The sequence below is a fragment of the Protomyctophum bolini genome (genome assembly GCF_963924005.1).
Source record: "Protomyctophum bolini genome assembly, chromosome: 9".
NCBI classification, from domain to species: Eukaryota; Metazoa; Chordata; class Actinopteri; order Myctophiformes; family Myctophidae; genus Protomyctophum; species Protomyctophum bolini.
In genome coordinates this window covers 13,634,999-13,648,439 of record NC_137870.1, presented here as the reverse complement: position 1 = coordinate 13,648,439, position 13,441 = coordinate 13,634,999, and the positions used below count along the sequence as shown (strand labels likewise).

At 41.9% G+C, this 13,441-nt stretch overlaps 1 protein-coding gene across 1 annotated transcript in view; it reads right to left on the bottom strand.

The window, feature by feature from the left end:
• Positions 1 to 13,441, bottom strand: part of pik3cb (phosphatidylinositol-4,5-bisphosphate 3-kinase, catalytic subunit beta) — a 100,575-nt gene that overhangs the window by 49,434 nt on the left and 37,700 nt on the right. The window lies entirely within an intron of this gene.

The window sequence follows — 13,441 nt, the reverse complement described above, 5'->3', positions numbered from 1 at the left end:
GAGAGAGAGACAGAGACAGAGACAGAGAGAGAGAGAGAGAGAGAGAGAGAGAGAGAGAGAGAGAGAGAGAGAGAGACGCCAGGTTTAATAATGTGGTTAACATAGAAGATGTAGTAGAAAATAGTTTTGACTCGATGTGAGACATAATGCTGTTTGATTGATTGGAATTTGCATTGACAGTTTGCAGAATGGGTAGAGTTCAAGGAAAGTACAGGTCAGGGCCGCAAATGGCCCGTGGGCCGCCTATTGGGTAACCCTGTGTAGCGTGTCTGGGTTGAGTTAATGATCAGTTACAAACTTAATGACAGGACCGCAGTGAGAGTCCAGGTTAAACAAGGTGAGCTCACAAAATAACAGTTTAACACCTAGTAATAAGGCAAAAAGCAGAGGTTTGACTCATCCACCAGCTAGACAAAGAAACCACCTCGGCTAATCTCAAGGCAAGCAGGCTTCTTGTTATGCTCTTCAACCGATGTTCTGCTGTAGCCACAATACACACGTAATGATATGTTCCTGTCTGGCTGAACACGCTGCAGCCGCCGTTTATTGTTGAGCGGTGCCTAACCGCTTCAATCCAATGAACAGTGTCTGTCCCCCATGTATGTATGTTTGAGTAATGTACTTAAAGTACATTATAGTCGCACCAGTCACAGCTCTTTTTTTAAACTTTGAATCAAGTTTTTTTCATTTGCTAAGGAGTTTTAGGACTAAAAAAACACTATCATGTGCATAATGCGTTGTGTAAAGAGCTCTGTTTAGGAGCCATAAGAATGTATTATATCACGTATTATTTATTTGTTAGGTTGAGATATTATTTCTGAACACTCTGAACAAGGGCTTTAGAGTGACAACACTGGGTGTGCATTTAGACCAGTGGTTCTCATTGATGAATTTCCAGTGGTCCCCAGCTAAATGATGGAGAGTTGGTAACCAAATGCACCCTTATAGATCTTTAACTCTTGAGAGTTCAACATGAAAAAAATTAAACTTTAGGTTTAGAAGTCTACACAATTACAGAATGTAGAAGAATTGTTATTTTGATTGTTTGCCTGTTATCTCTCCTAATGGTACCAACATCTGAACATTAATACAGAATGGAATTGTGGACACAGGCAATGGAGAGCACATGCAGCGTTCCTAGCAGCAGCCAGAGACAGACAGAAGGGAGAACAGAGAATTGCTATACAATAATTATCACCTTCATTTCATCCGTGCAACTCTCATTAAATACACTCAGACTGGACATCCATCCGTTATTTTTTTCGGTGTCTACCGCATAGGATCACTCCCACCATACCCATGACAGTAACGTGCCAAAGACGATAGTCATCGCAAGGGGAAAATTGGCAATTACATTCAGAATTGCCTTGCTGTTGAACGCGAATAAACGTGTCTTGCCTAATCTGGGGGGAAAATGTTTAATTTTCCATAATTTCTGAAACCATCTTTAGGAAGAATTACGAGATATTTGAAAACTTGGAAAAATAGATCAAGCCTGCCATAAGTTTTTCTCCTCTGGTGAAAAGCTGGAATTTGCGCGATGGCAGTCTCTCAGTCAAATCTGGTCACAAATAGTGTAACATGGTATCTGAGCAGATACACATCACAGGCCCTTGTCAAACAGCACAGGTGCCAGGTGGATGTTGCAGCAGTACCACCGTGCTCCTGCGGGGGCAGCGCCTTGCTGTGCTGGGTGCAGAAGGGCATGGGGGAAGAGCTGCAGTGTAACCTTACTTGGGTGCGGGCCAGTGCTCAGAGGAATGCCCACTAAGCAAACAGCAGAACAAAAGGTCAGTCTGCCCTCTACCTCATCTGACAACCTAAAGCTGCTCCTGCTGCTACAGCACACACACTCTCACACACACACACACACACACACACACACACACACACACACACACACACACACACACACACACACACACACACACACACACACACACACACACACACACACACACACACACACACACACACACACTAAAGTCTATAGATGCACACACAGTCACACTCACAGTTGACCATTGCCAAGGTAATTATCAGATCGTGCTGTTCCCTTCTGTGTGTCATCTGACTCCATCGTTCGTAATAGCTGCTGGAAATTATTTTATGTGGCAGCCAGAGGTTGGCAGAAGTCTTGACAACTTAGGTGGTGTGAAACAAATCTCAAAAAATAAACAAAAAACAATGCACTCTTGGACAGACGGACGCACAGACACACGCACGCACGCACGCGCCCACTGGTTTCCATGCGAGACGAGGCCGCCTTGCCACAGCTGGCCTGCTCTTCCACTTGTCTCTTTTGCTCTCAATTGCCTGGTGCTCACGTGGCCCAGCGTCCATTAACTATCATAGCTCCATCTCCATTTTGGCTGAATCTGCCCATTAAAAATGACATTCTCCATTGCCTCTAATGGCTCTTCCCCCTCAGTGTTAAGTGGCTGAGCGAGCCGCAGATGGGCCAGTGTAATGCCATGTGGCTGGCGCTGGCTGGTCCGCTTGGCGTTCGGAGACACTATCTTGGCCACTTAACATTATCTGCTCCACAGTAAAACACACAGTGTTACTTTAACTCATCAGTGTGCACAAATGTAACCAAATGGACCCGCAAGGCAAAATGGTAATGGTGTTCTGTCTGAGTGCTGTGTCGTACGTGCTTGCGGTCCCCTATTGTGAAATTACTTTAAAAAACGCATTGCGGTGCATTGGGAGCTTGTGCCTACAATATATGACGGATTTTTAAAATGTTTAAATTCTTCATTGAAAAAGAAAACATTTTTGACTATTATGAGCCTGCAACATTAGGGACAGCAGTGGTTAAACTAGAAAAAAAATATCATATTACTTCAAATAGAAATGTTGATATGAAATTGTCTGAGTAGCTCAGTGAGTAGACCACTCACTCCTCCTGGGTTTGATCCTGGTAGCCCAGTAGTACGGCCTGGGTAACTACTGTAAGTTGTACAGTAGGCCATGGACAGTAGGCCGTGGACCCTTATGGGTCTGTAACACAGATAATGTACAAATGGAACCATTGTACGAGTTAAATTCACATTGTTTTTACACTACACATTGGGTCCCAGAGATGAAAAGAATACCATTAAATGGGGGTCCGGCCGGTCCGCATGACCGTGGGGTCGATCATTGAAATGAAAATGTTTGAGAATCACTGCCAGAGCCATAAAAACCTTCTCTTATCGGGGTCCCTGGCATATCTTTTTCAAATGGGGTCTGCGGTCTAATAAATGTAAATTTGGGGGTCCTTGACATGAAAAAGTAACCATGGTGAGTGTACTGCTCCATCTTAGCAATCCATCTCCCAGGGGTCTAGCACATTAAGGGGATTAGTCTCAGGTGATACTGACCACCCCAACCAACTAAAATACTTAAAAGTATATGAGGTTATTATGAACTTTTCTTTTCTTCAATTTCCTCTCCTTTCCAACTGGCCCTCCTGGCGCCCCATGGTGGACCCCGGAATTTGAAAACCGGTGTCTTGACTTAATGGACACAGCCTAAGTTCAATGCACAAACAGCAGCAGTGATGGAAAAGGTACATTTTGTACTGAGTAATATTATCAATACTGCAATTTAGAAATTCAAAGTTTACTTGAGTAAAAGTATTGGTATCAAAATGTACTTAAAGTACCAAAAGTAGAACGTACTCTTTGTGCAGAATGTCTCATCTTTTGAAAATAGCAGAAATTAGCAAGCTCACAATGTGTCGCATTGCAGTGCATTGTGAGCTTGTAGATCAGCTATTTTCAAATAAGGAGGATATTGTACGTTTTGTAATAATAATCTAAATCTACAAAGTATTAAAGTAACTAAAGCTGTCAAATAAATGTAGTGGCGTAAAAGTACAATATTTTGATCTGAGATGTAGTGGAGTATCAGTAAAAGTATAGAAAATTGGAAAAACTCAAGTAAAGTACAAATAATTAAGTACAGTAAGTAAATGTACTTAGTTACTTTCCACCAGTGAACAACAGCCTCGCCCACCATCGGCATGTGTATCAAGCATGTTCACAATCACAACACCTTTCACACACACACACACACACACACACACACACACACACACACACACACACACACACACCGCATGTTTGGTAGGGTGACGTCACAGAGGGGGTACAGTTACATGTTTGGTAGGGTGACGTCACAGAGGGGGTACAGTTACACACATGAAAAGAAACATGACACCCCAGAGATTCTGTCTGACGCACCGATGATCAAGGACAGATGAATAGGTCCTTCATGCATGAACAAGCAAGCGCACACGCACGCCTGCACAGGTATTACTATAGACTACTTCTGAGGTCTAACATTGTCACAAGCACCAAGAATCAACATCACCTACAGTATTATGATCAAGGAATAATTTGGTACTACACTCACTGTTTGAGAGGTCATTTCATTTTGTACCTTTTACTCAAGTTACATTTTGAATCCAGGACATGCACTTACTTGTAACAGAGACAGAGTGTTTCCACACACACACACACACACACACACACACCAGGGTTATGGGGTACGCGGTGGCGAGCAGCCAGGAGTCTTCTGCTAGGTCGGGTTTCACAGGAAGACCGAACACGGAGGGGCGCAACAGAGGTGACAGATAGAGGATGGAGTGAGAGAAGGGGGAGCTAGAGAACGGGGAAGAGAATATATAGATGGAGAGAAAGCATTTTTATGTGAGAGCTATAGACACCCTAGCCTGAGGGGTACCAGTCCAACCACATCAGTCAGTACAATGTGCATGTCCCTAGATCACCACATGCACACACACACACACACACACACACACACACACACACACACACACACACACACACACACACACATGCTTTTTCACGAAACCGTGAACTGAATGACCTGGTGACCTATGATGAGTCCATGGATGTAGTCATTTACTGACAAGTTGGAGTTCAAGAAATGCAACAGAAAAAGGGAGTTAGAATCTCAAGAAGGGGAAAGTGCACCGGATTGTCTGGTTGAGTCATTATTATGACCAGTAGTAGTCAACGGTTGAGAAACAGTGGGATGTATACTACACATGGGATGCATAGCAACTTGCAAGTGTTAACTTACAAAAGCACTAAAGCCCATATCCCCACCCAACACAACAGTGGTCCCCACTATTCTAAGTCAGGGTGGTGGACCATGGTTCACAATCAGTTGAAAACCCCTGCTCTACAGGGATAAAGGACGGCTATGACTTTACTTTGAGAAATGCAGGAATGTTTTCCCGCTTTTAATCCAGATGTTCCACGCCTACCTTGCCAACAAGAGAGAGGAGTATGAAGTTGAGCGCATGGACAGAGGGAGCACAGAAGGGGAATACAGACTTGGATTTATGCAGGCTAGAACTATGAAGACAAGAGCGAGCCAACTCTAAGTGGATTAACATGTGCATATATTGAGCTATCATGACTAAAACCATGCCATAATTTATGAGAAAGATGGTCGATGAAGTACGCAACCCCAGTACTTGAGTAAAAGTACAGATACTAATGGTCAAATATAATCCGCTACAAGTGAAAGTAGCTCAGTCAAAATGTAAACTAAACTAAAAAGTATAAAATAAATTGCTTTTAAATATTACTAATTTAAATATACTTAAGTATTCAAAAGCACATGTTAAAAAAGACTTAAGTAAAAGTAAAAGTAGAGGTTTTTGCAATGTTGAACAAACAATGTTTGAGTCTTCTGTGTGCCACAGCATGTCACATTGACATTTAAGGTCACACAAACTATGTCCAGACGCACTTTGCGAGCAGTGGAGGTGAGACACGACAGGTGTCGATGATTAGACTATTCAAAATCATAAAAGAAAATTAGATAGGCCTACTGTGGAGGAAAACATAATTGGTCTTAGAGCAATCAGATGAAACACTTTTGGGCCATTTATGTGAAGGAGCCATTCTACTTGTGTGTGACACACACTACGATCCGAATGTCGCAGCAGCAACAATTTCCCAATCGTAAATCATAATCCAATTATAGTATGGTGAGCCTGTGCGAATTGTAGCAACAGTTACGTGTTCTTCACTGACAGGACTGGCACCTGCTGTGGTGCTCTGCAGCTGTAGGCCATCTGCCTCAAGGTTTGACGTGCTGTTTTCTCAGAGATGGTCTTCTGCATACCTCGGTTACTGTGGTTACTGTTGCCTATCAGCTCCAACTAGTCTGGCCATTTTTCTCTGACATCAACAAGGCATTTTTTGCCAACATAACTGCCGTTTCTTTTTTTTTAATCCCCCCCCTCCGCAACTTTCTCTATAAATCCTAGCCATGAGGCTGTGCATGAAACTTCCAATAATTCTGAAATGCATCTGGCACCAATAACCATGCCAAGTTCAAAGTCACTTGACTTAAAGTGTTCGGTTTGAACTCCAGCAGATCGTCTTGACCATGTGTACATGCCTAAATGCATCGAGTTGCTGCAGTGTAATTGGCTGAGGAGAAATATGTGACAACGTGCAGTTGGACCGCCGTATCTAATGAAGTGGCTGGTGAGTGTATGATACAAAGCAGAAAACGTGTTATGCTTGATCAGCACGTTTCGGCATCGACTTAGTTATTTCTCTAGCGCCACCACCTTCCCTCCGCCTACTTCTCCATCTCTGGCTCTGACTGAGCTCGTCTGACTTCATACAAAACAGCCAACGTTGTCTCACAAGTCACAACACTGATTGGTGCCGATGACGTCGACTCGTCGGGCAGGTCCAAATTTGACATACACACCTCAGTACCGAGATGTCATCGGGCTGAAACCATGCCCAAATTTGGAGTCATGCAAGATACTTCACAATGGATAGACTAACGTCACAGGCTGGCCACATGAAGTCCTCTGGAGTAAACCAACTATACAGTACTGTAGTAGGCCTACACAAGTACAATTCTTTGGTATTTTACTTTACTGGAGTATTTACAATAATTTCTACTATTTCATTTGAGATACAAATATTATACCTTTTACCCCACTACAATCTTTTGAAAACTTGAATTTCTAGTTACTTACGTTATTATTGTTACAAAACATACATGAACCACTTGAAAATAACCGTACAAGCTCACAATGTGACATGAGAGCCATTTTCAAAAGGTTTGTATACATTTTATATATTCTAAAACTTCTGCATAATGAGTACCTTCTACTTTTGATACTGTACTTGATATGAATGCCTTTGAATCTTTTTCAGTACATTTTGAATTCTGGATTTTTATATCGCTGTATTGATACTTTTGTGAATAAGCTATTGCATGAATACTTGTAGGTCCTCTTAGTTCATTTTATACCAAATATTTACACGCAGTCAATTCCACTCTTGAATTGACAACTACATTGACGGTGATGCTGATTTTACTGTACAGGGAAACGTCAGCGAGGGTGAAGAGTCACACCAGCACGTCTGTCAAGTTGGGCCCTACTGTACTTCACAGGCACGGTAGTGTGATTCCATGATGACATGTCTGTCAATGTGTGAAGTGCAGGAGGGAACCGGGGGGATACAGTTGAGGTTAGTTTGGAAAATAGTTTGGAAAGCTAGCTCCAACTCCATCCATATTATGGCTGGGCAATATGGACAAATCAAATATCACAATGTTTTTTCACAAAACACTTCAATATCCATATGTTCATAACATTATATTGGGACGATAATATATATACACTCTTAAAATTGTCAAAGATATTCCAAAATAGGAAGAATTGTAGATCTACAAGCTCAACGCTTCACATCGAGACACGTTGTGAGCTTGTAGAGGTGCCATATTCCCTATTTTGAAAAATCTTTGAACATCATTGAGAGTATAAAATAGGGCTGAATGATGCCATATCATTACATTACAATATTCAAAATACCTAGACAGTTTGTGATATAAGACTATAGTGTCAAAGCACGATCATGTCCATGCAAACACACAACTCCAACCACACAGAATCTCAAAACAAGCCCAAGACTCAAACAAATGCAGAACTCCATCTGTACCACCACAAAGCATGAGACCTCAAGTAACCCCACCAGAGAAGACAAACAATAATAAATAAAGATGACAAAATCTAGTTTGTTCTCCACTTAAACATGTTTTGAAAGAACACCGACAGGGGGGGGGGGGGGGGGGGGGGGAGGAACAAAAAAAAGGCCAGTTGGTTGCCATGGCTACAGTCCATCTCATCGCGAAGTGACAGTGACACGTTGGAAAAGCCTTTATGCCCCAGATGCATTGTGCTTATTTAAACACTGCCGCTGCTCACCACTTGCTGTCTAAAAAGCTCTCTCTGTCTGACAGTAAGGGGTCTGTCAGGCTCTCAATGGAGTGTGTGTGGCTGAGATAGATAGCAACCACACAGTCATAAAGGGAGCGAGTGTGTGTCTTTGTGCGTGTACATGCATAGACATAACTGTGTGTGCAGTCTATTCATTAAGGATCCTGCTGGCTCTGGGACATGTGTTCCTGTCTTACACCCCACACTGAAAATGTTTTAACAGCCTGACTTAATTCCTCGGATGCCGCACTCCATATATTCTACCAATGTTTACATACACGTGCAAGGACGTAAACACTGTCCCACCCGTTGAGGGACACCCTGAGTCAGTCAGTAAAGTGAACTCAGTCATTTGTGGGATCCGATGACAGGCATGTCTGATTGTCTGTACACTTGACCTGACCTTAACACATACAAATAAATGAATTGTTTCCCGTCATCGACACATTATAGCAACCTTGGGGAAGTAATAAGACAATAAAGTCCACACCCACAACACCAGAGGGAGTTCAACAAACCATGTGCAACCCAGATTCGGCTCAAACAAGGGACTAAATTAATTTCACTCCTACGACACCGAAATGTGAAACGCCCTACCAACAGCCATTAAGACATGCAATTCGAAACTGGCCCCCGAAAATAAAATAAAATAACTAAAAAGTGTTAAAAGCCCAAAAAGTGAGGCTAGCGGTAAAGTTTTTAAAAGGTGTAATTTAATTCAACATGGGGAAATTGCATGGCTGTCAGTGAAAGGGTTAGAAAGGAAGCACTCGTGTATATGAAAAGCTGATAACATGTACACATCACTTATTGGGTTATGACAGGATCTTAAAGAAAATGAATGGATCCCGCACACTCACGTGTGCCTTTCTAATACGTTTTAATGACATGGTTTAAAACCGGGGCTTTTCGTTTGACCTGACAAAAAGCCAAGGCTTTAAACGTCATTAAAACGTAACGTATTGGTGAGTGTGCAGGTTGTAAATGTGTATGGGTGGTACTGCAAGAGAGAATGGAAGTAGGCTGGTATGTAGTGCAGTCATTAAAGCAGCACTAGGACTAGGTTACATACTTTAATAAAATGTTCTTTTTGTTCAAATTCTTACATTCTTTACTACATTCGGCAGGATAACCATAAATAAAATGCTGAGAGAGAGAGAGAGAGAGAGAGAGAGAGAGAGAGAGGGAGGAGGGGAGAGAGAGACCAACAGGAGTTTTCTTGTTGACTATCATGTCGTCCCGCCCTGACCTTGAATTCCCCCAAACCATTCATCTGATCAGTTCAGAACTCAGTTCAGAATGAAAGGAGGAGGAATGATTGAACAACATCTTAAGGTATGTGTAGTATGTGTCTGTGTAGTATACACATTCTGGGAGTTCTGCGTGCGTGCCTGATCAGATGAAGATGAAGAATTACCTAACTATAAAACACAGAGCTTCCATAATGACATCATTATCAGGAATCAGCAGACTGGTGGCACTATTCTGACATAATGAGTCTGCTCTGCAGTGTAATAAGGATGAGCCATGACGACAATTAAAAAGACAGCCGGGAAATCTTGAAATGCGTCCTCTTCTCACTCTAACCAACTGTCTCGGATTTCAAATGCTTCGCTCGGATTGTTCTCTCGTATTTCACATTTCTGCTTTGATGTGTTTGCTTGTGTGTGTGTGTGTACTATAGTACAGTATAGCAGCGTGAGCTAACCACATCCTGCTACTTGGAGATAAGTCTGTTTGTACAGTAAGCATCACCCACGCCCACCCTGCTCTATATGTGGGCTACATACAGGAAGTGATGACACCCAAAAGGAAATGAGTGACAAATAACGCTCAGAGCACAAGTGCCGCAGTCATTCATAAAAACAAAACCGTCGTAGGCTGAATCACAAGCTCAGTTGCTATTTTAGTTGTTGAAGGTTGTGGTTGACATTGTTTTCCGTCTGTCCAAATGGTACAAAAGACTACAGTTCTGGCAGTTTATATTCTATTGTATGTGAATAGCAGAAGGACTAACTTCACTAACCTAATGGCTCTAAGCATAACCTCAATCCCTATTGCACATTACAAAAGCTAATCCTAAAACTAAACCTAACCCTTACTTCTAACCCAAGGATGCTTAATCCTAACTTATTTTACCACAATCTACTATTACAATAATTACAACAATCTACTATTACAATCTTTTACTAATTGTAACCCTTAAGTTCCTTTTAGTGGATTTTAGTGGAGGTGCTGGGTTCAAAAATGACATCAGAAAAAGATCAAACAGTTTGACCAGATGAAGAGCCTTGGCTCGAAACATCGTCAATAAATAAACTTTTGGAGCAGATGAGTGTTCTCTTTTCCTTATAACCAAAAGGGCTATAATTTAAACTGCCGTTTGTGTCACGAGTGTATTCACATTCACAAGCAACACATTATTTTCAATATGAGCTGGATTTATCACTGTAAATCTCAAAAGCTTCAACCTGTAGGACCGAGGCATCACCAAATTAAAAGGCTGTGAATTCTGTATTATTATGTTATCCGTTTTTATGTTGGGGACTACGGATGAAAATTATTTTGCTAAATCCTGTGCATTTACATTACATGTATTGTTCATGAATTTCCCTTACAAATAAAGACAAATGATGTGTGAGGATCTTTACTCTCCGTCTCTCTGAGCACCTTCACTCTGACTTCTTTGTCCATTTCATGGAATATCAGACAGGGGTTGTTCTGAGATATTATGAGGTGAGAAGAGATGGGAAGAAGGCAAGCAAGCAATACAGAATACAGATCTGTAAACTCCATCTCCCATCATCTGGCCTCTTCACCCAAGGTGCCCAAAGTTGATATTGTGTATTTGGCCACAGACAGAGTTAGTGCCAGGCACCCCAGAAGAAAACATGTGTAATTTTGTATTTTCAAAATTATTTCAAATGTTTCACAATGTTTCAAGATTTTTCAAAGTCTTTCAATAACAGGTGATCTACAAGCCCCCCAACGCGATGTGATGCGTTGTGAATCGCTTATTTTGTAATTACTGAAGTATCAAACAACTGTTCCTCAATTTGCTGGAGTCCCAGGACAGCACATCGATAATCACTTGTCTAGGCAGCAAGATAGGAGGCAGAGAATTACAGCCAGGGCCCAGGCGGTCATAATCCACGTAACTCGAGAACCGTTCGCCCCACCACCTTCAAATTTGACACACGCGTTCCACACCACCACAGGGAGTGCTGTCCCAGGTGTCGAGTCGGTCAGATAAACTGTTTTCCAGAACCTTCAACCACCACAAAAGGCTCTGGTCAGGCTTTGCCAGAGGACATCACCTGTACATTCCATGACGTCACATTGACATTAGGCAACACACTTCATATTTGGGCATGCCTGACACAGAACTCCATATATAGGAATAAAGGGACAGAGAGAGACAGATACAGAAATCTCCATATATGGGCATAAAAAGGAACACAGACAGATGGGTGGAACGGGTACTCTGACACGGGTACAACAGGTATTGCAGAGTCGGGTGGGGCATGGATCTCCAACTTCCATCGTTACAGACTCTGTGCTCTTATAAAAACCATCATCGTGACATCATGATCTATTTTGGCTTCACAAAGCTGTGGCACGCTAAATCATTAATTAGGTTTAATCATCAGGTAAAATTAGATTTGACAGCACCATCAATTCACTGTGACACCATTTATCATTATCAATACACTTCGATGCCTTTCTTTATAACACAAGGGAGCAACAAAAAGTGAGCAACATCCACAATACTAGAGGGAGAGGGAACAACGACCTGGTACCGCCCACTTACAAATCAAACATGGGCAAATTCTCCTTCTACAAGTACAACACTGCCACCCAAATGTGGAATGCCCTGACCCCTTCCCTCAAAAAATGCAAATCACTGGAGTCCTTTAAAACAGCCCTGAAAAATCCAGGAAATGATCGCTCCTCCCTTAGTCAAGTGACTACCCCCCCCATCTCTTTATAACCCCCTTCCTTTGTTCCCCAGCCTGTCTTTTTATTATTTTTGGTGATGATTAAAAAAAGAAAATCATGTCATGATTATTAATTGAATACCCAGGACATGAATGGAAACAAGACCGCAAGGACTTTTTTCTGTGATATATCAAATCAAATCAAATCTTCAAGATTTCTTATTTGGGAGAAAGTGTTGGGCTAATTCCATTTTGAGATATTTTGTGTGCGTGTGGAAATGTAGGCCAAAGGCAGTGCTAGAGTAAAGTGTGCGTGTGGAAATGTAGGCCGAAGGCAGTGCTAGAGTAAAGTGTGCTTGTGGAAATATATTTGATGTTGTATATTATGTAATCTGCCTCGTAAGGATCTGGAGTGTCAGTGTGGTATTCCCTTGATCATTGTTTGCAAACCGTCATGTCGGTTTATTGTAATCGTTTATGTAAACTGTACAAAGTGTCCTGTAAGTCCATATGGGCTGGGCTTCTTCGGAAGCATGACACTTAAAGAATCAATCATCAATCATCATCATCATCATCATGTAGGCCGAAGGCAGTGCTGAGTAATGTAGGCCTAAGGCAGTGCTAGAGTAAAGGCCATGGGATGAACAAAATCAGTACCGTTCATCCTCATGCATGAACGTACACAACAAATTCCATGGCACTCTAGCCAATATTTGTTTAGATTTATCTTGTTGTTTGGGACGAAATACATCATCCTTTGAGCTACACCACTAGCATGGAAAAGAAAAACGCCCCACCAGATAATAACCACCAGAGTGCAAAGCTTTAACAATGAGCACATCTTGAAAGCATTTGGTCCATCCACTCTCACATAATGAATAATTTCACGAGTGACCAATAGGCCATAGAAAAGAAAAGAAAGTAACAGGGCTTTTTTGTGAATGTCAACAGAGTCCTGCACAGGACGGTTTTATATGTCCCACTACTGCTGGATGCAACTAAAAGGTGCATGCAGGCAGCTAAAAGTGCCGTTTGGTACTGCATAATCCAACAATATGACAAATCTTCTAATCCCGCATAATCCAGCAATTTCCTAAGAGTATCCTGGGTGTTTAATACGAAAGGGAAACATACAGTATTTCAAACCGAAACTCAGAATGAGAGAGAAAGTGAGAGATGGACAGAGACAGACCAACAGACAGAGATACGGCCATTACAGCACCAAAGA